Here is a 26,904-nt window from a genome sequence, read left to right as displayed (position 1 = left end):
ATGTATTAATTGATGTTATCTAATTTTCATATAAACGAAGCTCAGAGTATTTAGAGACATGCATTTTAGAGACATGTTGGCAGCTAGCGGTTGTGTTTCAGACACAGAGTTTCCTTCATGTGAAATCTAATAAACAGATGAATTGTCCTGGAGACTGAAAGGCCAATTAGTATCATTGTGATAGATCAGAAACATCGGTTTGTCTCCTCCCCAGCGTTCTGTCTGCAGGAGCGTTGTAAATAATACAGAGTCATTTCACTACATGACACTAGCCGCTCGGCCGCCACTCCTGTTTTTTCGGTCTCTCTTGAAATCTTCTCCCTTCCACTGTTCTGTGCTCTGAAACATTGTTCTTAAGCCTGGGTGTGCAAGGCCACACGGGGATTAGGTCTACCCTCTTAAAGATGTGTTTACATAGTCATCGGGTGAAAGATTGCAGAGTGCTTACCACCAGTTTTGAAAATGAAGCCAGACCAGGAAAATCAGGATACAATTTGGCACTTACAGAGGCTAAATGATTTCCTCCTAGCTGCTGATTTCTACTGGGAAATCTACCCTTGGACTGAAAATTGCATCCGGAAAAATGTTTATCTAGTGTTTTTCCCCCCTCTTTCTCTTGAATGAATGATTATTCTCCTGACCTTTTAACACACGCAGAACACAATTTGGTTTTTATTTCTCTCATTATGCCCCCATTTACTCTGCTGGGTAGTACTGTACTATGTTTTGTTTTGCGGCTGTGGATTACTTTTTAAAGGAGGGTAGCCTGCTTTAGAAGCACCATCGAACATTACGTCTCAAAAGCCTCAAGTAATTATTAGTCTTTGATTCTATTGTTTTTCACAATCAATGACATATTTGTGGTTTTTGACTTTTATGAGAATGTAATTAGAATATGTAATAAATTAGATTACAATAACAAACATTACAATAAAGTGAAAACGTTGACTCAGTAGTGCAAATTTGACGCAGAGTTAGATGTACGTCCCCTGAAAATATATATGTATGGAGCCACCCCAGATTTGGCCCCTGGGGGCTTTGCAGCCGCTATAAAAAAGAACTCAAACATGTTAATACATATTTAGCTTCCATTCAATGTATAGATATCAAGTTGAGAGTAACATATTTCAGATGCAATTGGAACCGAGTTTATAGCCCATACCGTTCCAAAGTTATAGCTAAAAGTATGATGGCACTGGTGCCCATATCTCCCATATTGGCGGCCAATTTAGGTCGTACCGGTATGTCAGATTAGCTCAATCGCCAATTTCTCAGCCTCTTAATATCACAGAAACACAACACTTTGAATGAATACATCAAAAATAATTCATGACAATTTGCTATGGATGAAATGTATCAAATTAATGTTCAGAACATGAAAAACGTATTTATTTGAAAACATCAAATTTGACTATAAATGTGTGAAAATTTTAAAATATATGATACTTTTTGGTGAATTAAAACCATTTACTTGTGTTTCAAATTGTTAATAAAAGAAAGAGTTGTACTACTTGACAACCATAAATAAATGTCCCCAGTTGGTGCTTTTAGGGTTATAAATATGTTGCCGAATTTTCGGGTTAACAGCATATCAATGAAAAAGCATAGCATTTGCTGTTACCCATCCTTTTTATGATTTTAAATGATTTTCGACAAATCTGTGAGCTTGAGAATGAGTTGTCTGTAAGCAAGAGGGTGTTAGAGCTTCACAGCTGTACAGGTAAGCAAGAGGGTGTTAGAGCTTCACAGCTGTACAGGTAAGCAAGAGGGTGTTAGAACTTCACAGCTTTAGAGCTTCACAGCTGTACAGGTAAGCAAGAGGGTGTTAGAGCTTCACAGCTTTAGAGCTTCACAGCTGTACAGGTCAGCAAGAGGGTGTTAGAGCTTCACAGCTGTACAGGTAAGCAAGAGGGTGTTAGAACTTCACAGCTTTAGAGCTTCACAGCTGTACATTTAAGTAAGAGGGTGTTAGAGTTTCACAGCTGTACAGGTAAGCAAGAGGGTGTTAGAGTTTCACAGCTGTACAGGTAAGTAAGAGGGTGTTAGAGTTTCACAGCTGTGCAGGTAAGCAAGAGGGTGTTAGAGCTTCACAGCATTAGCGCTTCACAGCTGTACAGGTAAGTAAGAGGGTGTTAGAGCTTCACAGCTGTACAGGTAAGCAAGAGGGTGTTAGTTTCACAGCTGTACAGGTAAGCAAGCGGGTGTTAGAGCTTCACAGCTGTACAGGTAAGTAAGAGGGTGTTAGAGCTTCACAGCTGTACAGGTAAGCAAGCGGGTGTTAGAGCTTCACAGCTGTACAGGTAAGTAAGAGGGTGTTAGAGTTTCACAGCTGTACAGGTAAGCAAGAGGGTGTTAGAGCTTCACAGCTGTACAGGTAAGTAAGAGGGTGTTAGAGCTTCACAGCTGTACAGGTAAGTAAGAGGGTGTTAGAGCTTCACAGCTGTACAGGTAAGTAAGAGGGTGTTAGAGCTTCACAGCTGTACAGGTAAGTAAGAGCTGGGGATGAGTAACTACCCTTCAATGATTACACTTTTTCCAGACAAGATGAATTTATCACTGTTTTTCCTTGTGTTCCCTCTTTTTGTCCAGTTTCAGCGCTCTTCATGCTTTGGACTTGATTCAATTTTCCATTGCAGCAAGATGAATGGTCTCAGGATTGATGAAAGACTCAATTTTGTCTGCCGCTGTGGTTATTGAGGTGTCATTTTCTCAGACTTGTGATTTCTCACATTTGTGATTCACTGGTTATAAATAATAATTTCACAAGACACTCAGGCATGGAGTCAGTAAAAGGACTGATGAAAGATTCCCTCGGGGAAAAGCCAGGAGACTGTTTAAGTCTTACTCCACTTTGTTTTCCTTTCACATCTTATTCACACATTGACGCTTGAGTCACAGACATAAGAAATGTGTTATTTTCCTTTTTCCATGTACTCATCCTTTTTACATAGGTCAACTTGCGCACATGGTGTGTGTGCATGTGGTGTACAATGCCCCCCCCCCCCCTTAGCTCTGAGTCTACGGACAGCTACGGTATTGAGGAGAAATGTACTTTCTATGCCTGTGATATGTGATATATGGTTGTCCAACCCAGCTGTCTTAAGATGAAAGCACTAACTGTAAGTCGCTCTGGATAAGAGCATCTGCTAAATGACTAAAATGTAAAAGGTAAATGTGTGTGCACGTGGTGTGTGCGCGTGCTTGTGTTTGTGTATGCATGTATGGAATGACTCTGCATACTGGATAAATGTGGCTGTTTGCGTATTTTCTTCTTTTCATACCGCAGAACCTTGTGTAATCCTCTGTGGAGTCTATCGACGGCTGAATCTCTGCATCGTCTCATCAGACATCTGGAAATGGGCATGTTTGCAGTCCCTCCTCAGCAGTCTTATACTTTCACTTGATTATATTATCTGCTTAAAGTTTTCTTTCTACTGCGAGGGGGTATGAGACCCAAGGTCTGTCAAGGGGTCAAGTGGTGATTGCTCATGTTGTCTCCTCTAGACATATGGTTAGTCCCAGAAAGTGCAAACAGTTCCCAAAAGTTTGGTACCCATTAAGGGACTTCCTAAGTCAGTTCCGGAGTCGGGTCTCTGTGGACGGGTTAAGGGGGGCAAGAAGGAGGTTTGGCCAGGGGGGTGATAGAAGAAGGGGGTAGGGAGGATTGGCATTTTGGGAGTGGTGTGTGCATGTGTGTGGATTGCGTCAAGTTGCTTGTTGCTTCTTTTCACAAAGGGGAAGTGAGTCTGGAGGTAGATCCAGCCAAGGGGCATCTCACGCAAGGCCATCCCAGACAGGAAGCGCTTGGCCTGGCCGAGCTGTGTTATGATAGAGGATCTGCAGATTGGAGGACGAGCTGTGAACTTCACATGCGATCCAGGCCACGGGGCCCAGTGCCCGCCGCAGGCCTGAGGAGTCTTGGAGGAAATGAAAGGATCATTTAGTTTGGGGAAGACGGGCCGGAGGAGAGTGAAGGACGGGGGCACGCCACAGACATCCACTCCAGCCATGCACTAAGACAAACAAACAGCAGACAAAAGAGGAGAAAAAATGCATATCAACGCCTCGGGCAGCCGCAAGCTTACTTTCAGGCAGCTTTCAAAAGTCTGGTCTATTTAAGGGTTTAAGGGTTTTCTCTGCATTGGTCATAAAGCGAGTGCAGAACGCCAGCCCCATTGTCTGTTCTCCTGTCCCTTAGCCTGGGCTGGGCTTGGATTCTCCTCTGCTGGGACTGCTGTCTGAACCGAGGCTGTGAAATAGATTTGTGAGAGGGCGAGTGATTTCTACCGTCAGGGTTGAGAGGGGGTAGGTGTCTGAATGTTACGCTCTGATCTGGCTGCTCAGAAGGTGGCTGACCCTTGACCACACAGCGATGAATCATTTGGCCGTAATTTACCAGAACACCCCCCCTCATCCCCCAACGCTCCGGTGGCGGCCCTTCTCACTCCGCCTGCTCCTTCATTAACCCTCCATCATCCTCCGCTTTCCAACAACTCCAACCAAAACACACCCATCCATCCTGACTGAGACTGTCTTCTGTGAAAGCAGCAGGAGCATGGAGGTGTGAGGGCTGAGGGCCAGGGAGGCCAGTGTGTGTTTGGAGACTCACTGAGGTGCTGCTTGCACAGGGGTTGGTTCCATTGGGCCTGGGGTGGTGGAACACTGGTGCGGTTCCGTTGATCTCCTCAGAGCGAGCTGGATGGTCTGGCTGCTTTCCCGTCTACCCCCGCTGTGACGCTTGGCTTACCCCAATTAGAGACGCTCTGTCTCTGATTAGAAAGGGCTGGGAGCGAACCATGGTGGGGGGGGGGGGGGGGGGGGGGGGGGGGGGGCGTAGAATGAATGCTGTGATTGTGCAGCGAGGTCTGCAGGTTTTCCTGTGAAGACTTCCACCAGACACCACTCTGCAGACACAGATGCCTTCTGCCCCCCAGGACAGAACGCATGGCGCTGACAGTGCCTCTGCCGAGCGTGAGGAGGCTGTGGAGGCCCATCCTCTACCTCCCCTTACCCCTAATCCTCCAGGCCAGTATAGGCAGGGCTGTCCTCTGCTTATTAAAGCCACATGTACCTCGCTGGCAGCTGTGGAGGCTGCTGACCTGGCATGTCCCTGATCCATCCATCTGGTTCTGGCTGGGCTCCAGAACATTCATGCCCAGTCAGTTCCACAAACAAACAGAGACACAGGGCTGGACCCTGGCACATCCCTCTCTGCATGCTGCAATTAATTTAGTAAAATACACAACTAAATATGTTCCATCCTTTCCCTCATTTAACCTAGTAATTTCTTCTTGTTTTCCTCTAGGATAGGATATGTGACAGCTAAATGGGCCTGACAGGAATCTGTCTCAAACAGGACTATGTTAATGCCTGCTGCTCAGCTCAACATCAGTGACCTCTGGAGATTCAGATGCGAAGTGTTGGCCTCATACATTGGGCAGGGTCAGTGTTGGTGTAGTGTAGTAGTCTGGGGTCAGTGTTGGTGTAGTGTAGTAGTCTGGGGTCAGTGTTGGTGTAGTGTAGTAGTCTGGAGTCAGTGTTGATGTAGTGTAGTAGTCTGGGGTCAGTGTTGGTGTAGTGTAGTAGTCTGGGGTCAGTGTTGGTGTAGTGCAGTAGTCTGGGGTCAGTGTTGGTGTAGTGTAGTAGTCTGGAGGCCTCCCAAGCTCCAGCAGGCCCCCATGCCAGGGCTCCGTAGTGGTATGACGGAGACATCAGACTGAGAAGAACGTGACATCAGCTGTGGAACAGAGGGGGTAGTCCACAATCTGGGAGAGGGACAGGACAGCCCCCCCACCCCACCCCACCCACCCTCCACCTGATGCATATTGTTCCAGGCCATTTACACACTTGGTCAAAACAAGTGTGTAGGATGTATCTCGCTTCACTAGTTGTTGATAGAGCCCTCTCACCTGTATGTTGTCTGCTCCTCCATTTGGGGGGGGTCAGCTGAGTAAACAGCTGATACTACTGTACAGGTGGGGGTTGACTTGGAGAGGCGTAGATGTTTTCCTGTTGTTTTTATTCTGAAACTGTGAAACCACTGGCCCTTGTTAGGAGCTGCTCACAAGTTATCCAAGAAAGACTGAAAAAAGCAGTAGGTCTAAACAGATCTGGTGTGTCAGATATGACATGCTGTTGAACAAAGTTCTCTTGCCACTCACTGAGCAGCTCATGTGGCTCAACAAGCTGTCTGTCCATTTTATGGTCCCACATCCAGACATGCTCAACAGAGCCAGATGCCTCGACATGCTGTTAGATGACACATGGAAGCGAGCATGCCATTCTTTACATCCCAACGCAAAGACACGAGCAGAGACCCCCGTCCAGATATTGACTCAACTTTTGAAATGGTGTGGAATTGACACATTCAATAACTAAGGCATCCAGGAGGGAAAAATGTAGCTTGTGTAAAAGCTGGTTTAAGATTTTTATGGTGGGTGTATAGTATGTTTGAAGCAAAGCCAGGGGGTATCGTGTTCAGACACTGGAGATTGTCTGCACACCTCCACAGGCTGATAATAGTGTCTGTGGACAGCCCAGAGAGTCCTGAGAGCTCCTGGTCTGAGCTGGCCTTTTAGTGTCTCTCGTCCTGCCTCCCCTCTCTCCTTCCCTTGGCCCAGCTCCAGGGGGTGAGTTGGAGGGTAGAGCAGTAGAGAGAGAGATTTATGACTGTAGGTCCCCCAGGGCTGATGGTGGGGAACGTAGGAGGTGACGTGCCACAAAGAGGCGGAGGGATAAACCCGTATCGATGGAACATTGTGATCTCAGATAAAAAAGATGATTGATGTGTGGATTGGCTTGTACTCTAGACTAAAGAAAGGGAGCCTGTCTTGTTATTGTGGATGTTTCTCTCTCTCTCTCCCAGGGAGTACAGGAACTGGTCTCAGTGAACTCTGCTCCTCTGGCTGGCCTAGTCCTTTAGGCACAGGTGGATGGTTGCCAACTGAAATATTTCGCTGCCCCGCCCGCACCTCTGGCCTGCCTCTTGGCCTGCCCGGCCTGTTGTCATGTTACTGCAGGATTACCCGGCCCTTCTCTGGGTGTTCCGACATCTCTCATCATTTGAAAATGGGTAGCAATGGGACTCTCTGCCACCCCCCCCCCTTCCTCATGGAGAGTTGAGGAGAGCTCCAGGCAGGCAGGGTGAGAGGAGAGTGAGAAAGGAAGCAGTGTGGTGTTTTTAGGGGGATGTTCAGTACAATGAGTATAAAATAACAGAGGTCTGGTTAGAGGCTGGCTGGCAGTAGCAGCATCAGTCAGACCACATCACCATCAGCCCCTCTCTAATGATCAGCAGCGCCGGCTTAGCCGCATTAGGTAAATGTCACTACACCACAGTCGACACAGAGACAGAGCAGGAGAGGCTCTGCTTCCAGTCTAGCCTGTTGGCACTGTCACTTCACCACTGCTTCTAAGGATCTAACTAACTACATCTCCACCTGTTGTCAGGCTTCAGTGTCCACTGTAGGGACGATCAGGGAAGATTTGCATTTAGAAACAGATACAAGTGATGGACTAATAGTTATTATTTAATTGATATACAATTATATTTAGAAGGATGTTAATTTTGATGAGATTTCTCATGTAGTGACATGAATTTCAGTGCAGTATCTCTTTTTGTCACATTGTCACATTGCCAGTGAGCTAGCCTGGCCTTTGGCTGAGTGGAGTGTGAGTGGTTTGTCACTGTAGGTGAGGGCCTGCTCTGTCATGGTGAGTGAGGTGACAGCTGAGCTGATGTGACACTGTGTGCTGCGTGGGTCAGGCTTGCCCCCAGCCGTTAGCCCCTCTACCCCCCCCCCCCCCCCCCCCCCCCCCCGTGCTGCTCAGCAGTGACACATCAAACTACCCGTGTTTTGGGCCTGTCAGCTCCACACAGAGGAGAGGGGACAGTACTGTGTTTTCAGCGTCAGTCTAAAGCCAGAGACAATGACAAACATTGATCTGTGCAGCCAGCCGGCATGAGATGGATGTACTACACAGGTGCCAGTTGGGTAAACACTGTGTGTGAGCACTGTCGTGTGTGTGTGTGTGTCATTACTTATTCTAAGGCAATTGAAGGTGATAGATGAAAACACAAAAATCCTAATGTTTTTATTTGGTTATCTTTGAAACGAAAGAGAGAACAAAGCTGTGTATGGATCCTCAGGGAGAAGCCTGTGACTGACACAGGTTCAGTGAGGAGATGTGGCCTGAAGTTTGACATGTTTTAATTCAGCAGACTGGATCCCAGTCAAAATGTGGGAACCTCTCAGATCACTATCTGTTCTGAGCACAGTTCTAATGAAACATCTCAGCTCCTGTCCGTGTGCCTGTCTAACCTACATTTGACATCTCTCCTGAGCCCACAGCTTTACCCACACTCCTCTCTTCCTTACCAAGGAGCTCTGCCGAGGATGTAGTGTGTAATTGGATACAGATGTTGCCATGGCAGCTCGCTGCTAGACTGTTGTTTTAGCCTAGGCAAAGTGCTTTCCTACATACCAGTCTGACCTCCCCTTTGAAAGTGTCCAAAAACGACAAGCCTTTGTAGCGTTTTATGGGATCCTCTGATGTGCAGGGACGTGAAGTCACTTTTATTATGTCAGGCCTCTCTCCCATGTCCCCTCCTTGTTTATAATAATTGACCGGTTAATACAGCTAATACAGTTATTATTGGGGCTGTGTTATTACTTTGGGTGAGCAGGGTCACCACATCCTGTTCTGGAGGGTGTCTGAGTGTCTGTGATGCACACATGGGATGGGGTGACCTACTGTATAGGGCATCAGGTCACATGTTTTACACAGGGGCTTTTACACTTTAGAAATCGGTCGGACATGTAACAGACTATAGTTGTACACTTCTACAGTATGTTACGTTATGTGTTGTTTTGATCCAATTATGTGTGTTAAACATTGATGGAGTTAATAGTCAATCCAAAGAGCATGTAAGCGTCCCTCCATCTGCTTGTAATAGTGTAAGTACAGGAGTGTCGTAAAAACTGTTTCCATGAGTCAAACTGACGTGAAAGTCGAGTCTCAGTATCTTTGTCAAGATACTAGGACTTCAGTGTTGAGGACATGCCTGGGTTCTGATCACTTTTCAGGGGCCATAGACTGACAGTGTTGTTACCCTTAATAACATTGCATCCTGCTGTAGTGCCTGAGTCTCCTGGTAAAGTCGTATTACCTCACCGTGACTCGTTCCTGCGGCCTCCCAGGCTGATGTCATCCCACAGCAGACAGCCACACACTTGTCACGCTGCATAGTATCACCATACTGCACCAAGGGAGCAGGACTTTTTCATAACGCGTGACCAGAGGAAAGAGGGTCTATACTGTAACTATTCTTTAGATGTGGCAACAAGCGTCGTGGTCACTTATAGCAGAGAGAATGATCTGATTGGATTACCGAAGCACACACACTCACACGCAACTCCCTTCCCCTTTTCCCCTTGGTTTATAATGATCTGTTTACCAGCAGCACACAGCGTAGTAATAATGATCAGGCTGTCAATGGCTCTCGGGTTTCCGCATCCTCCCAGGTACCCTGACACTGTACTGTACTGTTTACCCAGTACTACCATTATTCTGGCTGGATCCCCCAACAGGAAATCAGCTGCTCATGTTTGTGTGGTGATTATATTGAATTGAGTTGTGTGGTTAAGTTGTATAGGGTGTTTCATGAAATGGCTCGCATGTCCATTAGTTTAATAATGGCGTTTTGGAGACGAAGTAAGTTGCGACTGGAAACATCATACTGAAATGAAATGGGTGTTTGAGTAAAGATGTGGGGGACAGCTCCTCAAGGCAAGCTGGTTCGTACATCGAGTTCAGAAGGTCAAAGAAAAACTTGTCTGAGCTGAGAAAGCAGGTCAATGTGTCAAATCACTTGTAATTCATCTCCAGAACAATCAGACAGACTGATGGGATTGGACAGTGTGGAGGACTTTATGATAGCTAAGTGTGTGACATTATTCATGATGCATAGGTACCTGATGTCCTATGGTGGTTAAGAACCAAATATGCACTTAATTTATCCCCAATCGCCGGGCTGCTGTCAATTTTTTTAATATTTTTTTTACTTACCTAAGCAAGTCAGTTAAGAACAAATTCTTATTTTCAATGACAGCCAGGGTTAACTGGGTTCAGGTGCAGAACAATAGATGTTTACCTTGTCAGCTGGGGGATTTGATCTTCCAACCTTCTGGTTTCTAGTCCAACACTCTAACCACCAGGCTTCCTGCCACCCTGAGACTGATTGTTGTCCTTTTAGGTTGGGATGTTGCTAAGTACCTACCGTACCTTAACTCTACTGTACCTGCTGGTTAGTGTTTATGGATGGGCTTTGGTAACACATTATTTGGATAGTCCATCTGTAGATGTAGATGGATCTGCTATGTTGTTGTCTTAGGCCTCTCTTTATGTAGTGTTGTGGTGTCTCTCTTGTCATGATGTGTGTTTTGTCCTGTATCTTTTTTATTTTTAATCCCAGCCCCCGTCCCCGCAGGAGGATTTTTCCCCTTTGGTAGGCTGTCATTGTAAAATAAGAATTTGTTCTTAACTGACTTGCCTAGTTAAATAAAGGTTACATTTTAATTTAAAAATAAATAAATAACAGATGCTCTACAGACTATCAGTAGCATTTAATATAACTATCTACAAACCTTAACCCTTACCCTAACCTTAACCCTCACCCTGACCTTAACCCTTATCCTAACCCTTATCCTAACCTTAACCCTTATCCTAACCCTAAGCAAGCAGTTGCTTTTCAACAGATACTTTGTTGATAGAATAACTTCACTATCTGGACTATCCAAATAAAGTGTAAACTGCGCTTTTTATAGTGCTGTACTAACAGCAGTAAACATGAGATCTACACAAAGCAAACGTTTAACTTCATAATAGTCAGCTAGCTATATGTGAATCATAATAATCTAGCTGTCCAGCTAGTTTAACAGGCAAAAATGACCTAAAACTAATGTTATGCAAGGTAGATGACTAGCTGTCAATTCTTCATGGGTAGCTAGCTACCATTTATTTGTGGATAGCTAGCTAGCCAGTTAGCCCTATTGACTTACTATGGGCTTGAGATCTACGCACACTACAGTGGGTATTGTAGGCAGGAACTAAACATGCCAAAATGAACGCAGTATGTATTTATTAACGTAATATTGTAGTCAGTCAACATATGAGATGTGAATGAGCAACATTTCTTTCCGATGTCAGTTTAAAATGGTGTGCCATTGATTTCAATGAATTTTCCATCGTTTTTTCAAGTGGTTGCATTATATTTCTGTGCATTGTTTCCCGTTGAAGCGTGCATCAATGCATTCTTCAAAATATGTACAAACAGAGTGCGCATCCGAGAAGTGCCCTCCGTGATCCGTTTCTCAGAATTTGATTTTGACTCCAAATCTCCCAGGCTCAAATGTACGTGTTCGGAGCACGGTAGTATACATATTGAGAAACACCCAGAGAGTTGTAGGCCTTCACATCAAACCTAGCCTATAGATTGTTTAGGGGAAACATATGATAGTGGGCATATGGCACTGGTCTGGAGTCAGCTGTCTGCCACAGCTGATAGTGTGAGTTTGGCATATGGTGCTGGTCTGGAGACAGTTGTTTGATGCGGTGCACTGACCTCCATTCTGGAACATTTCCCCCCCAGTGCCAATGGCAGACTTCTGCTCCTAGTGTGGCATGTCACATAGTGTTACAATCTCTGTGCAATAAAGGGAAAAACCAGACGCTGCACTCAAATCTGTTCTGATATTTTCTAATTATCTTCAAAAGATTATTACCTGTGTAACAGCGTTGGCTATAGTTGATAAGGCTAGCTTGTACTATTCTATATATTTTACATGTATGTCATTTAGCAGACGCTCTCATCCAGGGTGACTTACAGGAGCAGCTAGGATTAAGTGCCTTGCTCAAGGACACGTCGACAGATTTTTCATCTAGTCGGCATGGGGATTTGAACCACCAACCATTACTGGCCCAATGCTCTTAACCACTAGGCTACCTGCCGCCTATAGAGAAGAAAGTATTCAATGTTATGAAAGTACGATTACAAAGAGGTCCTAATGCATCAAACTGTGATATTGCTATTTGAAAGTTGGCACCTGGCAATGCTTCGCTGGCGTTATGTAAGGTTACCAGTACTTCTCCCCTGTGGAGAGCTGAGCAGAGCCCTCTGCAGCTAGCTCCCTCTCCTCCTCCTAACGCTCCTGCTCCGGGATGGTGCAGCCAGCCACAGCTTTGCCCTGATATCAAACACATGGGACTGTTTATTAAAGCAAGTTTAAAATGAAACTTAGGGATCAAGTGTTTTTACTCTGAAGACCTTGCCTTTATTTTCTCACAGAAGGGGTCGGGAATAGCGGAAGGTGAAGAGCTCACCAGACTGTCAGAGGCTGTGAGTAATATCAAAAGAGGCAGTGGTTTTATCCTAGGTTTTAACATCGACAAAACTCAGCTCTCAAAATGGATGACAAGCTCTGTGTCCATTAAGCTCATACAGAAATGACAACTTCAGAAGCCTTTTTTAAACCTCAAAGGCAATTCAAGTAAAACATGTCCTGAAAGTTCTCCTGCAACACGGTGATCAAATTAAGATCCTACACATGTTGGTTCTAATATACACAAGACTCAGCTCTCAAAATGGATGGCAAGCTCTGTGTCAGTTAAACTCATAGTGCATGAAATGTGCTATACAAATATAGTTTGGCTTGATTTGACATGTCGCCTACTCTAATATGATGCTGTGAGAGGTGGCCACACCAGAACAGACATCAGGACTTGGGTTTTAGTAATCTGTGACTAATACCAAGTGGTATGCACAGTATGTAGTGTTGCTAATGTAGATTCATATTGTGGTCTCCCCCTTGTCTCTCCTCTCGTCTGCACCTTCCCTGCTGGAGTCCATCACGGCTATATGAGCTGACAGTTCATCTCCTGAGGGAGGAGAGTGAAGACAAAGCAGACCATCAAAACCTTCCAAACCTTATGCTTTCAAATGGGCCCCTCTTCCCCTCGTCCCCTCCCCGTTTTACACAAATCCACTTGCTCTATTTCCCACTTGCTGCTGCAAGGGTTAGGGGCCACTCTCAGCTTACAGTATCGCCCAAGATACACTTTGCACTGACTGATACCGAAATGGCACGTAACCTGGCACCAAAAAAACGCCAATGAAGCGGCATAAAGTTCAGTGATGTGGGCAGTCGGATGGTATCAGAGGAACAGTCAGACCCGCCAGCAGACTGACAGCCTCTCAGCCCTGTGCTCTGGAGGGGACAAGAGCGTCACTAACTAACAGGCCCACGGTGCTAATCTGGGCTGCTGTCTGTGTGATTTTTACTGTAGCAGAGGCTGGACTGGAGGCTAAGTCTGATTAGACACAGTTAATGTCTGATTAGGAATAGTATTCCAATAGAACATAAGACATTGTAACTAGCATTATTTATACTGTAGGTTCCTAAGTGAGGGGAGCTACGTTCAGCGAGAGGAGGCAAAACTGTAACAGAGGGTGTAAACCCTGGGGGATGTGTGGGCTGGTCAGATGGTTACAGATGTGTTGCTGTGGCTGACTAGCCAGGAGGGAGCACAGAGACAGACAGTCCGACTACAACCATTGAGTCTTTGTCAGCTTGGTAATGTGCTTCAGGGGACCCATGGAACAGATGGACCAGTGCATGAAATGTTTACAGTAACAGTTTGTTCTACTCCCCATTAGATTGAGGATGCTCGTTTGGAGTGTCACAGTTATTATACGATTTGTTTCATTGTGAGAAACTCCTTGTTTTTCAGAGATGTGCCGATGTGAGGTTTTCTCTGCTCCCCTTTTCACTGTGTACTCTTATTTGGCTTTGCACTTTCTGGGTTAAACATTAACACACAGCAGAATCTTCTGCTCTCGCAGACTAGTGCTGGAGCTGAAACAGCACTTTGAGCTTGCCCCAGTTTGTGTATTTGCTTGTATGCTGTCATGTAGTCCGTTTACTGTCTGGGTTTAACCTCGCTGTACAGCAGAACACACCCCGTCGCTATCTTCCTTGTGCAGCATCATCCTCATCCCACCAGCAGAGGTGCTGTGGAACTGAGTGACACCTCCTGCTGACGTGTACTGGAACTGATGGAATCTTGGAATATCCACACGGCTTATGGATGCTCAACTCACCAATGGACAATCCCAGCACATGTCACATGTACAAATCTCCCCACCGGAGTCCCTCTCTTCCCTCATGGTGTGTATCTCCCTCAGTGTCCCTCTCTTCCCTCGTGTGTGTATCTTTCCCTCAGCGTCTCTCTCTCTCCCCTCATGGTGTGTATCTCTCCCTCAGTGTCCCTCTCTTCTCTCATGGTGTGTATCTCTCCCTCAGTGTCCCTCTCTTCCCTCATGGTGTGTATCTCTCCCTCAGTGTCCCTCTCTTCTCTCATGGTGTGTATCTCTCCCTCAGTGTCCCTCTCTTCCCTCATGGTGTGTATCTCTCCCTCAGTGTCCCTCTCTTCTCTCATAGTGTGTATCTCTCCCTCAGTGTCCCTCTCTCCCCTCATGGTGTGTATCTCTCTCTCAGTGTCCCTCTCTTCCCTCATGGTGTGTATCTCTCCCTCAGTGTCCCTCTCTTCCCTCATGGTGTGTATCTCTCCCTCAGTGTCCCTCTCTTCTCTCATGGTGTGTATCTCTCCCTCAGTGTCCCTCTCTTCCCTCATGGTGTGTATCTCTCCCTCAGTGTCCCTCTCTTCCCTCATGGTGTGTATCTCTCCCTCAGTGTCCCTCTCTTCCCTCATGGTGTGTATCTCTCCCTCAGTGTCCCTCTCTTCCCTCATGGTGTGTATCTCTCCCTCAGCGTCCCTCTCTTCCCTCATGGTGTGCATCTCTCTCCTCTGTGTTCCTATGGGGCTGTTGTTTATGGACAATTATAATTTATAACTGAGCAGAGGATTTAATTTCAGTGCGGAGGCTCGCCAGCAGGGCGCCATGCTGCAATCAAGAGAATCAGCTATCTGTGAGCCCAGTTGAATGGAAAGTATTATCACTGGCCACAAACGGACACTGTTTCCCCTCAAACTATTCCCGGATGCTCCCAGGCCCCGCGTCTCTTCTTTCATGCATTTGCTCTGGTTATCCTCCCCTCCTCCTCTCCTCTCTTCCACTACTGGTGCTTCCTCACTTTGCCCCTCAGCCCCTCCACCTCCTCTCTCTTTGCTCCTCCTCTGGCTCCTCTGGTCTGATCTGTGATCAATGTGTCACCGCTGTTACTGTTGTTGTGTACAGAGATGTGTGCATGGAGCTGATCAGTGGGTGTTTATACCACTGACTGGTGAACACAGTACAGTTTGTTCACAACCAGTTAGCTTGTTACAGATCATTATTTTTGTCTGTAGTTTATCTTCCTGACTGTATTCTGCCTCTCCATCCTCACTGGTCTTGTGCTCTTCCTGTATAGCATGTTTGACTAGCATAATATCAAAGGTCTGATAGTGATTAGATCAGTGTAGCCATCTGTGTTCACAGCTGAGCTGCAGACTCACTGTGATGCACTGGAAAGATCCTGCACCGTCACATGGCTGTAGAAACACATACTAACAGACTATGCACCTACTGTAACAACACTTTACTGTAACAACACTTTACTGTAACAACACTTTACTGCATCACTTCAATTTTGTTTTGAGTGGTAGTGACATAATGATTCATTAAGAATGCAAGATACGGTATAGGCTTGGACAACCTTTGCATAAACATCAGCCTGTTACCATGGTTAACCCATGGCTATTCAGTCTGAAAGAAGTCACCTTAAAAAAAATGCAAAAGTCTCTTACAAGCCAGAATTTTTTTATAAAATATTTACACTTACTTGCTGTTGGTCCTTTTGGCAGTAGGAAGTGGAGATAAAATATCCACAGGAAAGTGTTGTTTACCCGATGTTTTGCAGCAGCAGTAGGTTTTGTCCCCTGTATTTTCCATCTCCTGACACATTGCACGTGATGGACAATATGTAAACAATAGCCGAATGTAACCAAATGTTGTCTACCAAAGCACTTCCCTTGCAATCAGCTGGAAGTGCATGAGAAATTTTCGAGCTGATTGCGTGGGACAACGTTCGGTCTGTGGTTTGGTTAAGCTTTGCCATTGTTTACATATTGTGCAAGTGTTTTGTCTCTGCGAATTGCGTCAGTATTGAAAATCTCAAACCGGAAATACAAACAGATATACAAACCAGCGTACTGAAAGTCGGGTTAATAACACGTGTGGATATTTTGTCTCCGATTACCAGTGACATAAGGACAAAATCAGCAGACAACAGGTAAAGTAAGTTCAAATTAAGTTTATTCAATGTTAGAGATGAGAGTGTAAGTATTTCACTCTCGGAATCAAAAATAAGTCAAAAATAAGTCTAGGACAACCAGTCCAAAAGTGCAAAAGTAATCCATGCTAGCTTATTTGAAAACTCTGTTTAAAAGTAAGAGGATCATAAATGTGGGTTGACAGTGTTGCTTACCATCAGTTATTCTTCTTTGGTCATTGACCTTGTTGTCTTTATTACTGGAGCGTGGAAAGAAATGAATAGCTCCACCTTCATTCACCTGGTTCTGGTTCTGGCTCTGCTCCTCTCCACCTACCTGTCCTTCTATCACATCTTTCCTCAGGCCTTGAGCTGTGTGTAACCCTCCCCTGTTAAGGAGGAGGCTCTGATCATACATCTACATTTGCCTGGTGTCTGTCTTCCTGGTCGGTCCTCCTGTGTTGTGTTGTCATTGTTTAAAAGTACCTCAGTGGATGAGTGAGAGGTCTTGGTGGCAGGTACTGTAGAGCGGCCCGCTTTCTGGCTCCCAAAGAGTAATGATATTTAAACACTGGGCCATTAGTGGGGCCTGCCTGCCTGCCCTTGGAGGAGAGGAAGGAGAGTTTAAAATATACAGCTTAATGAATCAGGTGGCTTTACTTTAAGCTCTTTTAAACTGTCTGGGTTATGGCTACCACTGCTCACTTTTAAGAAATATTATGTCAGAGCCTTACAGTAATTGCGCAGTGTGTGGTGAGGCTTCATTCAGTCACCTTTCAGGTTTAGGGAGAGGTAGCCTTCACGACGTTGAATGGTTCAGCCTGATCACATAAAAATCGATAGACTATAGAGTTCCTAGACACTTGGATAGGCCTAAACATCATGGCTTTTCTCAAACGGAAGTATTGTATTACATAGCTGCTTTAGGAGATCCTCTCAACGAGGGCAACCTGTATTTTAAATATTGACCTACTTGAATGGTCATACATTAACCACGGCCATTCAGGTTAGATACTATATCTGATCTTACTTCTTGTCTTGAGGATGGGCTTGAACAGGACTGATGCAGAGATAATGAAGATACCTATGTACTACATACTGTACGCTATACTTTTGTGTTGCACCAATAACCCAGTACACATAGCAGGTGAAGCAATACTGGATGCATACATACTGTACATATGTGGTCTGACCTGGTCCAGGTTATGGTCTGGGCCCTGTGCTGCCGACACACTGATGCCCTCAGGCCAGAGGAGAAACCAGCTGTCTGTGACCATTCCATGGACCCAGACATACAGCTCCACTTCACTTGGCCAGCACTGATTAATGCCTTGCAGTGCCACAGATGTAGACAGAGCCCCCCCCCCACCCCACCCCCACCCCCCACCCCAACCCACTCTGCCAGCCGGAGAAGCCTGCAATGATTGTGGGGAAAATGGAGCGCAATTTATGGACTGTTGAAAATAACACTCACACACCCACAATAAAGCAAAAGACTTCAAAAAGCCACAAGTTGATCACAGATTTTTCTTGGATGTTTATATATAGATTTAAAGTAAATATGTATTTTCCTTTTAACACATGAAGGCGCTGTAGTTTTTATCAAGACGTTCAGCTGGACTTCACAGTAGCACAAGGCCTCGCCAAAAAATGGACAATAGGAAGTGAAATGGTTTGTCTGGCTCTGAGGGAATTGTGGTCCTCTCTGGCTTGTCCTGTAGTAAGACACACATTCATCCTCATTGGGAGGAGCTTTTAGAAAGCAGAATAAAGCCCCGGCCTCACAGCCTGTCAGATTTGTCAACCAGAGACTCATTGCACAAACCCATATGAAAGAAGATTTTTTTCAATAAACTATATAGAAAAATATCTTTCATCATATTGTGGGCGGACATATTGAAGCAGCTGTATTGGGAAATAATCCAGTAATCTGGAGTGTCCAATCCTGTTTGTCTCTCTGGTAACCTGAGTAGTTGGGGATCAGGCTGCAAGAGAGAAAATCACTTTGAAAAGTCCAACTAATGACCTCGTTTCCCCCAGCACGGCCAGATATGGGAAGCGTAGGGTACATGGAGTTCTCTCTCAGGCCAGACCGCCAGGGCCAGCTAGCTCCAGCTAGCTCCACAGCATTTTATTTATAGTTTGTACAGTCACACTTCAGCCAATGTTATGAAGTGTGAAGGAAAAGCGAGAGGGGAAAAAAGAGCTGATTTGCCTCAAGGGCAAGTGTTTGTGTGTTTATATTATATGCTGTAAGTAGCTAATTGCTGCAATTTACATGGGTTGCAGTTGACATTTATTTCAGATATAGGATCTAATGCGCTGTCTCTCATGTTAACTCACCGTGCACAGGCTTAGGGCGTGTCTTTCCATACAATATGATTTACATGAAAGGAGAGAATCCAAATGTGATTTTTTGAATGTTCATAAACTGTAAAAAAAATATTCTGCATTTAGACAATAATTGTGGAAGCTAGAGTGTGTATCCTGTTTAGATTATACATGGATATCCACAAGCCAGCATCTGCTTAAAAAGGGGCACAGTATCGTTAGGCTTAGTTTGCAGTAAGCTCGTACATTTGTACTGGTAATATGTAAAACTCTCACCAGATAAACACCATTCAAAGAGTTGCTGTTTAACAGTATTGTACTGTCTGTACAATCAAACCTGTTCCCTGGGTTTAAGTCAGGGTCCAGGGTTGACCCTATATGACACAAAGTTGGTTTCCATAGGGTTACTATAATCCTTATGATGGAAGGCGCTGGTTGCAGCTACTGTTTGCTGGCTGTGAGTGTGTTGTGTTTATGCTGTGTGAGTGTCTCTGTGCTGTGCCGATGCTGTTGCGGCTCTGCAAGGCCCTAGCCCGATTGGGAAAGCATACGCGATTCGCCTCAAAGATCAAAAGGACTTTGTGATGAATGAAAGGGCAGAGGAGAGGAGGGAGCTCCCTGCTTTGAATCATTGATCAAGGTCATTCTCAGTTCATTAATTTCTACTGAGAGGCTGACCCTCCTCCGCACTGTCCCCCCCCCCCCCCCCCACCCCTCCCACATACACACACACACACACACACATGCATATGACCGCACACGCAAAGTGTAGTTTAGTGTACTCTATCACTTCCTCATCTCTTTAGAAGATAAAGCCTGTGTGTGACACCGAAGGCTGCTCTGTATGCTCTTGTCTGATTGTTGCTCTTGTCTGATTGTTGCTCTTGTCTGATTGTTGCTCTTGTCTGATTATTGCTCTCGTCTGATTATTGCTCTTGTCTGATGGTCACTCTTGTGTGAATACAGTAAATGTTGAGCTGTCTGTTAAGTGGAGAATGGGCTAGCAGGACTGTATCAGTCCCGTTATGCAGCAGGGTGTCACGGCAGCTCCTCTCAGTCACGGTCACCACCAGGCTAGGGATCGGTTCAGACAGAGACAGCCCTGTAGTCCAGCATCCTCTCACACACACAGAACAGAACCACTTCCCTTGTTCACATGATGTGGCACACCTTTTAGACCCATCTGTCTCTGGCTCAGATGTGAAGAGGAAAAGCTGGCTGTCATGCGAGGTTAATATCAGAAGGGTGCAATTGGGCAAGTGCAAGGCATCTGGCTAAGGCCCGGGGGGGTTCGAGGGGCAGAGTGTAAAGACCCTGTCATCCTCCACATGGACAAGACGGGATCAGTGAGCTGTATGTGATCTCAGGCGCGCTGCTTGTGCTGAGCTAATGCCTTGCCAAGTGCAGTAAATACTGTAGCTGTAGTCCAACAGGTCACTGCAGTGGAGACCTCATTCCCCTTCGCCTGGCTCCTCGCAATGCTGGCGATCTTTTAAAATGTAATCTTTCTTTAACTAGTCAAGTCAGTTAAGAACAAATTCTTATTTTACAATGACGGCCTACCAAAAGGCAAAAGGCCTCCTGCGGGGACGGGGGCTGGGTTTAAAAATAAAAACAAATGAAATAAAATATAAATATAGGACAAAACACACATCATGATAAGAGAGATAACACAACACTACATAAAGAGAGACCTAAGACAACAACATAGCAAGGCAGTAACACATGACAACAGAGCATGGTAGCAACACAACATGGTAGCAGCACAAAACATGGTACAAACATTATTGGGTACAGACAACAGCACAAAGGGCAAGAAGGTAGAGACAACAATAAATCACGCAAAGCAGCCACAACTGTCAGTAAGAGTGTCCATGATTGAGTCTTTGAATGAAGAGATTGAGATAAAACTGTTCAGTTTGAGCGTTTGTTGCAGCTCTTTCCAGTCACTAGCCGTAGCGAACTGAAAAGACGAGCGACCCTTGGATGTGTTTGCTTTGGGGACCTTTAACAGAATGTGACTGGCGGAACAGGTGTTGAATGTGGAGGATGAGAGCTGCAGTAGATATCTCAGATGGGGGGATTGAGGCCTAAGAGCGTTTTTCAAATAAGCATCAACCAGTGGGTCTTGTGACGGGTATACAGAGAATACCAGTTTACAGAGGAGTATAGAATGCAGTGATATGTCCTATAAGGAGCATTGGGGGCAAATCTGACAGGCCGAATGGTAAAGAACATCTAGCGTCTCAAGAGCAACCTTACCTGCCGATCTGTAAATGATGTCTCCGTAATCTAGCATGGGTAGGATGGTCATCTGAATCAGGGTTAGTTTGGCAGCTGGGGTGAAAGAGGAGCGATTACGATAGAGGAAACCAAGTCTAGATTTAACTTTAGCCTGCAGCTTTGATATGTGCTGAGAGAAGGACAGTGTACTGTCTAAATGTACCATCTAGATGCGTCTCAGATGTGGGCTAGACTGTTCCTGGGTTGGGCTCAATTCGAATTGAAGGCAGTTCATTCAGGAAGTCGAAAAATAAAGTCTTGAATTGTAATTTTAGTGTTGGCCAGTGATTTCCTGACCCCTGTCACTTTATCTAGTTGAATGAATGAGAGCAGTCTCTGTGATTTTCACCGGGTAATCTGATCATAGGCGTACAATGAAACATTTACTGTGTGTTGTTGTTTTTGTGGCATCATGTCAGTGAATGCACCGGAGTTAATGCTTTTTCATACATTTTTACAACCCATTAACCATACCCTTAGAGTGCATAGCCACATGGAAGCAATTTAATGTCATAAAACGCATATTACCAGCCTGGTCACATAGACTAGACAAAACATAGTCAATGTAAATCCGGGACACCTCAAATTAGTGTGATATGTTATATTTGGTATGGTTACATAAGACTGATGGTTACTTAAGGCAAATAGGATGGTTGGTTGAAATAGGATGGTTGGTCAGGGTGAATGTGTAACGTGATGTGTAATGTGTCTTTCGGTGAGTGAGTAGACCAAGGCGCAGCGGGTTGTGAATACATAATGACTTTATTAAACAAGACGGGAAAAAACACGAAAACACTATAACAAACTAAACTTGATAACCTACAAAATAATAAACGATGAAGACAGACCTAAACTACGAACTTACATGAAACGAAGAACACATGAACAGGAACGACCGAAAGAACGAGACGAGACAGTACCGTGTGGTGCAACAAACACAGACACAGCGACAATCACCCACAAACAAACAGTGAGAACAACCTACCTTAATATGACTCTCAATTAGAGGAAAACGCAAAACACCTGCCTCTAATCAAGAGCCATACCAGGCAACCCAAAACCAACATAGAAACGGAAAACATAGACTGCCCACCCAAAACTCACGCCCTGACCATCACACACATACAAAACAACAGAAAACAGGTCAGGAACGTGACAGAATGGCTGGACATATAACATAAACGTCTAGCAACTCAAAGGTTGCTAGTTCGAATCGCACCACGGACAACTTTTGCATTTTAGCTAATGAGCAACTTTTGAATTACTTGCTACTTCCCGTCTACTTAGCATGTTAGCTAACCCTTCCCCTAACCTTAACCCTTCAACCTAACTCCTGAACTTAACCTTAACCCCTAACCCTAACCCCTTGCCTAGTTAACGTTAGACCGCTAGCTAACGTTAGCCACCTAGCTAGAATTCATAACATATCATGTTTAGCAAATTTGTAACATATTGTACGTTTTGCAAATTTGTAACATATTGTTACAAATTTCAAATTGTTCAAATTGTTATTCGTAACATATCATATGATATGAATAATACGAAATGCTCTGAGACAAGGTTGATATTACCGTAGGTTGATTGCCTACAGGTTCCTCTGTTGCTGCAGATATTTATTTCCGTAGAATACAACCCCATCATAAAGGTTAAAACCTCACCCAGAAAATGGGCCTATATTTTTGTCACTGTCAATATCATTTGAATGTGGTGACAGATGCTCTTCATAGTACAGGCTGTCCATCAGGGATTCATGTCTTATTCATTCTGTGAAAAGCTATAAAACAAGGCTTTGAACTGAAAAACTCATCCAGTACCAGCAGCAGCATAGGAGTGTGGAGATTACGACTTGGTGCAAGCTGTCACGTTATAAATCACGTTAATTACTGCAAACGGTGAAAACCTGACCACCGGCTGGTCTGGGGTAGGGTAGGATGGGTTGGGGTAAGATGAGATCGGGGTTAGGGCACACCAGTTAGAGAAAAGTGCTAGGAATAGTTTTGTTGATATTGTACACATTTGCATTGAAGCACAAATGTTTTCCAGCTCATTCAAACCTGTTTAATTTTGACCTCTGGTACTTACAGCACGATGAAATCATTCACATGTGTTGTGGCCTAGCTTGAAATGAATGTTTTTATGTTTAAAATTCATATTTCTGAACACCTCTAAAACCGTTGTTTGGGTCTCCATTAAATATGAAGTGGAAGTCTTTATTTGTTTTATGGTCTGAGAGAGAGACTGTATAATTACATGGTCAGGGCCCTCTCACACATGGCTCTGCCTCGGCTCAGCGACCTCATGTTTAATTTAGCACGCTGCTACACTGCTTCCTGGATTAGAGACAACAAATCATCCACAGAGAGAGACAGTCCCATGTAAACAATGGATAGAGAGAGTTGAGGGTGCAAGACTGAGACTGTGTCCCCCACTCTATTCCTACCCCAGCCCCGTGCTCTTCCGTGCTGTGGCGCCTACCGAACAGGTTTCTATGTGACATTTTGCATACTGTTCGCGTCAGGCTTGATGCCGGTCCCTAACACATTGTGTTTTTGATTTTGCACTCAGTGGTGTGGCTGAAGAATAAGAGGGGGACAGTTAGGCAGAAAAGGCTAAGGTTACAGGCCAGGCGTACAGCATCTCGTGTCTAGTTTTTCCATTTTGGCACAGCTACATGGTGACGCACTGGGCTTGTAGCTCATTAAAGGAGAGGCCTGGTGCTTGTCTCTGTAATCATCAGAGCTGCCTGCTTGTCTGCTGGCCTCCCTCTCTTCTCTTCTTTGCTGTGTCTGGAGAGGCCAGCTCTGCCCGGCCTGGCCACCTCCACAGTCACAGTCAATGTTTTCAATAAAACCACGTGACTGAATTCCTCCCTCCACTGTACCAAAGGAGCCTGCAGCTACAAGGCAGGAAGGAGGCCTGAGAAACATGACTGGGAAAGATTTCATAAAAACAGAAAATATTTTTTCAAATGCCTGCCCAGGTTTTATGTAGCCTGGGCACACCATTTAGCTTAGAATTCCAACGCATTAAAAACGCACTCCACGCTGTTCTTGTTATAGTGGAGAGTCCGCCGGGGCTGTGCCTCTCCTGCTAGGAGTCATGGCGCTACCCTTCCCTGCCCTGATCTGCCAGTTTCTTGCAGTGGCGCTCATACATATGTTACTGCGTGCTCAGGAGAATTACACAGAGGGAAAGACAATTCAAGTGAGCAAAATGCATCACTCCTAAAATCATAATGGAATAAATGAAGGGATCTTTGATACTGGGCATAGTGGCCAGCCCCTGTCTATAGTATAGCTCTTCATACATCAACCATGTCACCTCTCTTTATATTTATTAACCAGGCTAACCCCCCTGAAGTTATTATGCACATCGACATCGACCACAATGCTATCACAATCAACTGGCTGTCTCGAACACTATACATTTTAGAGCAGCATTATTCAATGGCACTTTGGATGTTAATGACTTCTTAGAGTACATAAAACATGTCACACTGGTCCCAGGTTCAGTATCCCTTCTTTATGTATGTAATCTGATTCACATTTACATCGGATTGAAATCAGTCCTCATTGTTCCTCTATACAAGTGTGTGTTTGTACTTCTCTCATTCCTTGTCACTAGTTTGAATGTCACACCACTGACATCAGCTCTCAGCCTTTGTATTGAGAGTAGGCTAAACGGTAGAGAATAGGGGCCTGAGTGTAAACAGAGCCTCAGTGTTTTGTGTGAGTATTATGTAAATGAGGTGATGACCACAATAAGGCTCCTTAGAACCTGTCTCGGTAAATTAGCGGCAAATTCTTTGCCGTAAACAGCTGTCACGTTTTAATCAGACTGCTGAGTCTGCTGAGCAATGTTTTCTATGTGGGTTAAACTGAGATGCTCCCCTTACTGGCCTGTCCCTGTTTATTCCCCCACGGCTTAACCTCTTGGTGTTTTGGAGATTCATTTAGCATTTTTTTATGGGGTGAGTGTGGGGTCAAGTGGAGAGGGGAGGGGTCAACATCTTTTGTCACCTCAACACACTCTGTACAGCAGGGTTGGGATCAATTCCAGTCAATTCAGGAAGTACACAGCAATTCCAATTCCAATTCTGTTCATTGCTTTTCAATGAGGAAAATGTGGAATTGGTATTTGGTTAACTTTCTGAATTGACTGGAATTGAAATGGATTTGACCCCAGCCCTGGTGAACAGTATCACGTGTCTTGTGTCTTGTAAGCAACTCTTAAGGATGCAGCAGACTTCACTTAGGTCTGAGTTACTGTTTTGTAGGGTGGCTGCCTGCCTCTCTCAGCTCAACCACTGATCAAATATAATCTATAGCATACAGTATGTTGGTGATCTGTGTGTGTGTGTGTGTGTGTGTACGTGTGTGTGTGTACGTGTGTGTGTGTGTACGTGTGTGTGTGTGTGTATTTGCATGCGGAGCAGACACCTCGCCCTAAGGGGTTTTAATGAGAACTCTGAGCCGTGCTGATCTCACAGCTTTAGCGGCCCTTAATCTATGAGCTTGATTACCTCCCAGTACAGGCAGGGCATCACCCCCCCAATCCACAAACGCCCCCAAACACCATCTAGACCCCACCTTGACCCAATACAACAAAGCAGGACCTCTGCGCTGTGGCAGCATTAGTGGCGTGGCGCCCGGGCCAGCTTTACAAAACAGAACTCACTGGGCTCCCGGGTTGCGCAGTGGTCTAAGACACTGCATCTCAGTGCAAGAGGCATCACTACAGTCCCTGGTTTGAATCCAGCCTGCATCACATCCGGGACGTGATTGGGAGGCCCATAGGGCGGTGCACAATTGGCCCACCGTTGTATGGGTTTGGCCAGGGTAGGCTGTCATTGTAAATAAGAATGTGTTCCTAACTGACTTGCCTAGTTAAATCAAGGTTAAATAAATAAGAGAAAAGAGATGCAGAAGGCTGGGACCTGGAGACTGATTGACTGAAATGTGATCAACATGACAGGGGTTTCTTGTATCTAAACCAAAGTAAATGATCGTTCTATACATCAGTTGGGGTCTCTATAAGCTTCAATAGGAAGGTGCATCCTTGTATCTGTGTGGGCTAATATAGTCCAAATGTTTGCCATGGGGTAAGGTAAGTTGCAAGGCATTATTGCTGGGAAATGAGGTAACAACAGTGCCTATGTTAAAAGTGTAAAACAAAAAGTGCAACACGTTTGTTAGGTGTTAACCCTGTGTTAAAAGATGCTTAATATGATTAAGAGACAAAAAGCGTTTGTGATTGTGTTGAATTGTGTTTGGGAAATAAAGATAAACATGGATTTAAAAAGGTAGTGGTAACATTTCATTCAGTACAGAAATGTGTAGACGGCTTAACTTACCCTGTGCCACGGCTCAACTTAGCCCATACCCAGGATAAGTTGAGCCAAGAGTTCACTTTTTTGGGACAAGCTATGTTTTCAAAACAAATGTTCACATTAATTCAGACTAGAGAAGGTACTATATTTCCCTTGATTGAGTGATACTGAATGTAAAAATTGTCTCAACTCACCCCACTCTCCCCTACTGCATGCCTGTGTTGGTTTGTGTCAGATTATTCTCAGTGATGTGGCTCTTTTCTCCCAGTCACATCCCCAGCAGACTCAATGCAACACAATGGGAGCCAGTGTGGCTGGGCAGAGAAAGGGTGAAGAGGTTTACTGTGTGTCCCCCACCACACACACCCCTAACTGGAATAGTGCGGTGTTTACACACACTCTGTTCCTATGGCGCCCCGAGAGGCCTCAGGCTCCAGACAAGAACACAAAGAACTCAACAGAAGTCCTCTTATTGATCAAATACAGAACATTACATCATCTGCATACTCAGTTGTGCCTTCAGAAAGTATTCACACCCCTTGACTTTTTCCACATTTTGTTGTGTTAAAGCCTGAATTTAAAATGGATTACATTTAGATTTTGTGTCACTGGTGTACGCACAATACCCCATAATGTCAAAGACATTTTTACAAATTTAAAAAAGAAAAGCTGAAATGTCCTGTCACTAAGTAT

The 26,904-nt window shown here is 44.9% G+C and overlaps 1 protein-coding gene across 1 annotated transcript in view; it reads left to right on the top strand.

The window, feature by feature from the left end:
* Positions 1-16,104: 16,104 nt before the first annotated feature.
* The window catches only part of LOC129868821 (histidine-rich protein PFHRP-II-like), a 35,635-nt gene continuing 24,835 nt past the window's right edge, over positions 16,105-26,904 (top strand). The window contains exon 1 of the mRNA XM_055943096.1: positions 16,105-16,289. The gene's annotated coding sequence lies outside the window, so the exon portion shown is untranslated. The remainder of the gene's footprint in view (positions 16,290-26,904) is intronic.

This window comes from Salvelinus fontinalis, chromosome 13, assembly GCF_029448725.1.
Source record: "Salvelinus fontinalis isolate EN_2023a chromosome 13, ASM2944872v1, whole genome shotgun sequence".
In the NCBI taxonomy this organism is placed as follows: domain Eukaryota; kingdom Metazoa; phylum Chordata; class Actinopteri; order Salmoniformes; family Salmonidae; genus Salvelinus; species Salvelinus fontinalis.
This window is presented reverse-complemented; position numbering and strand designations above follow the sequence as displayed.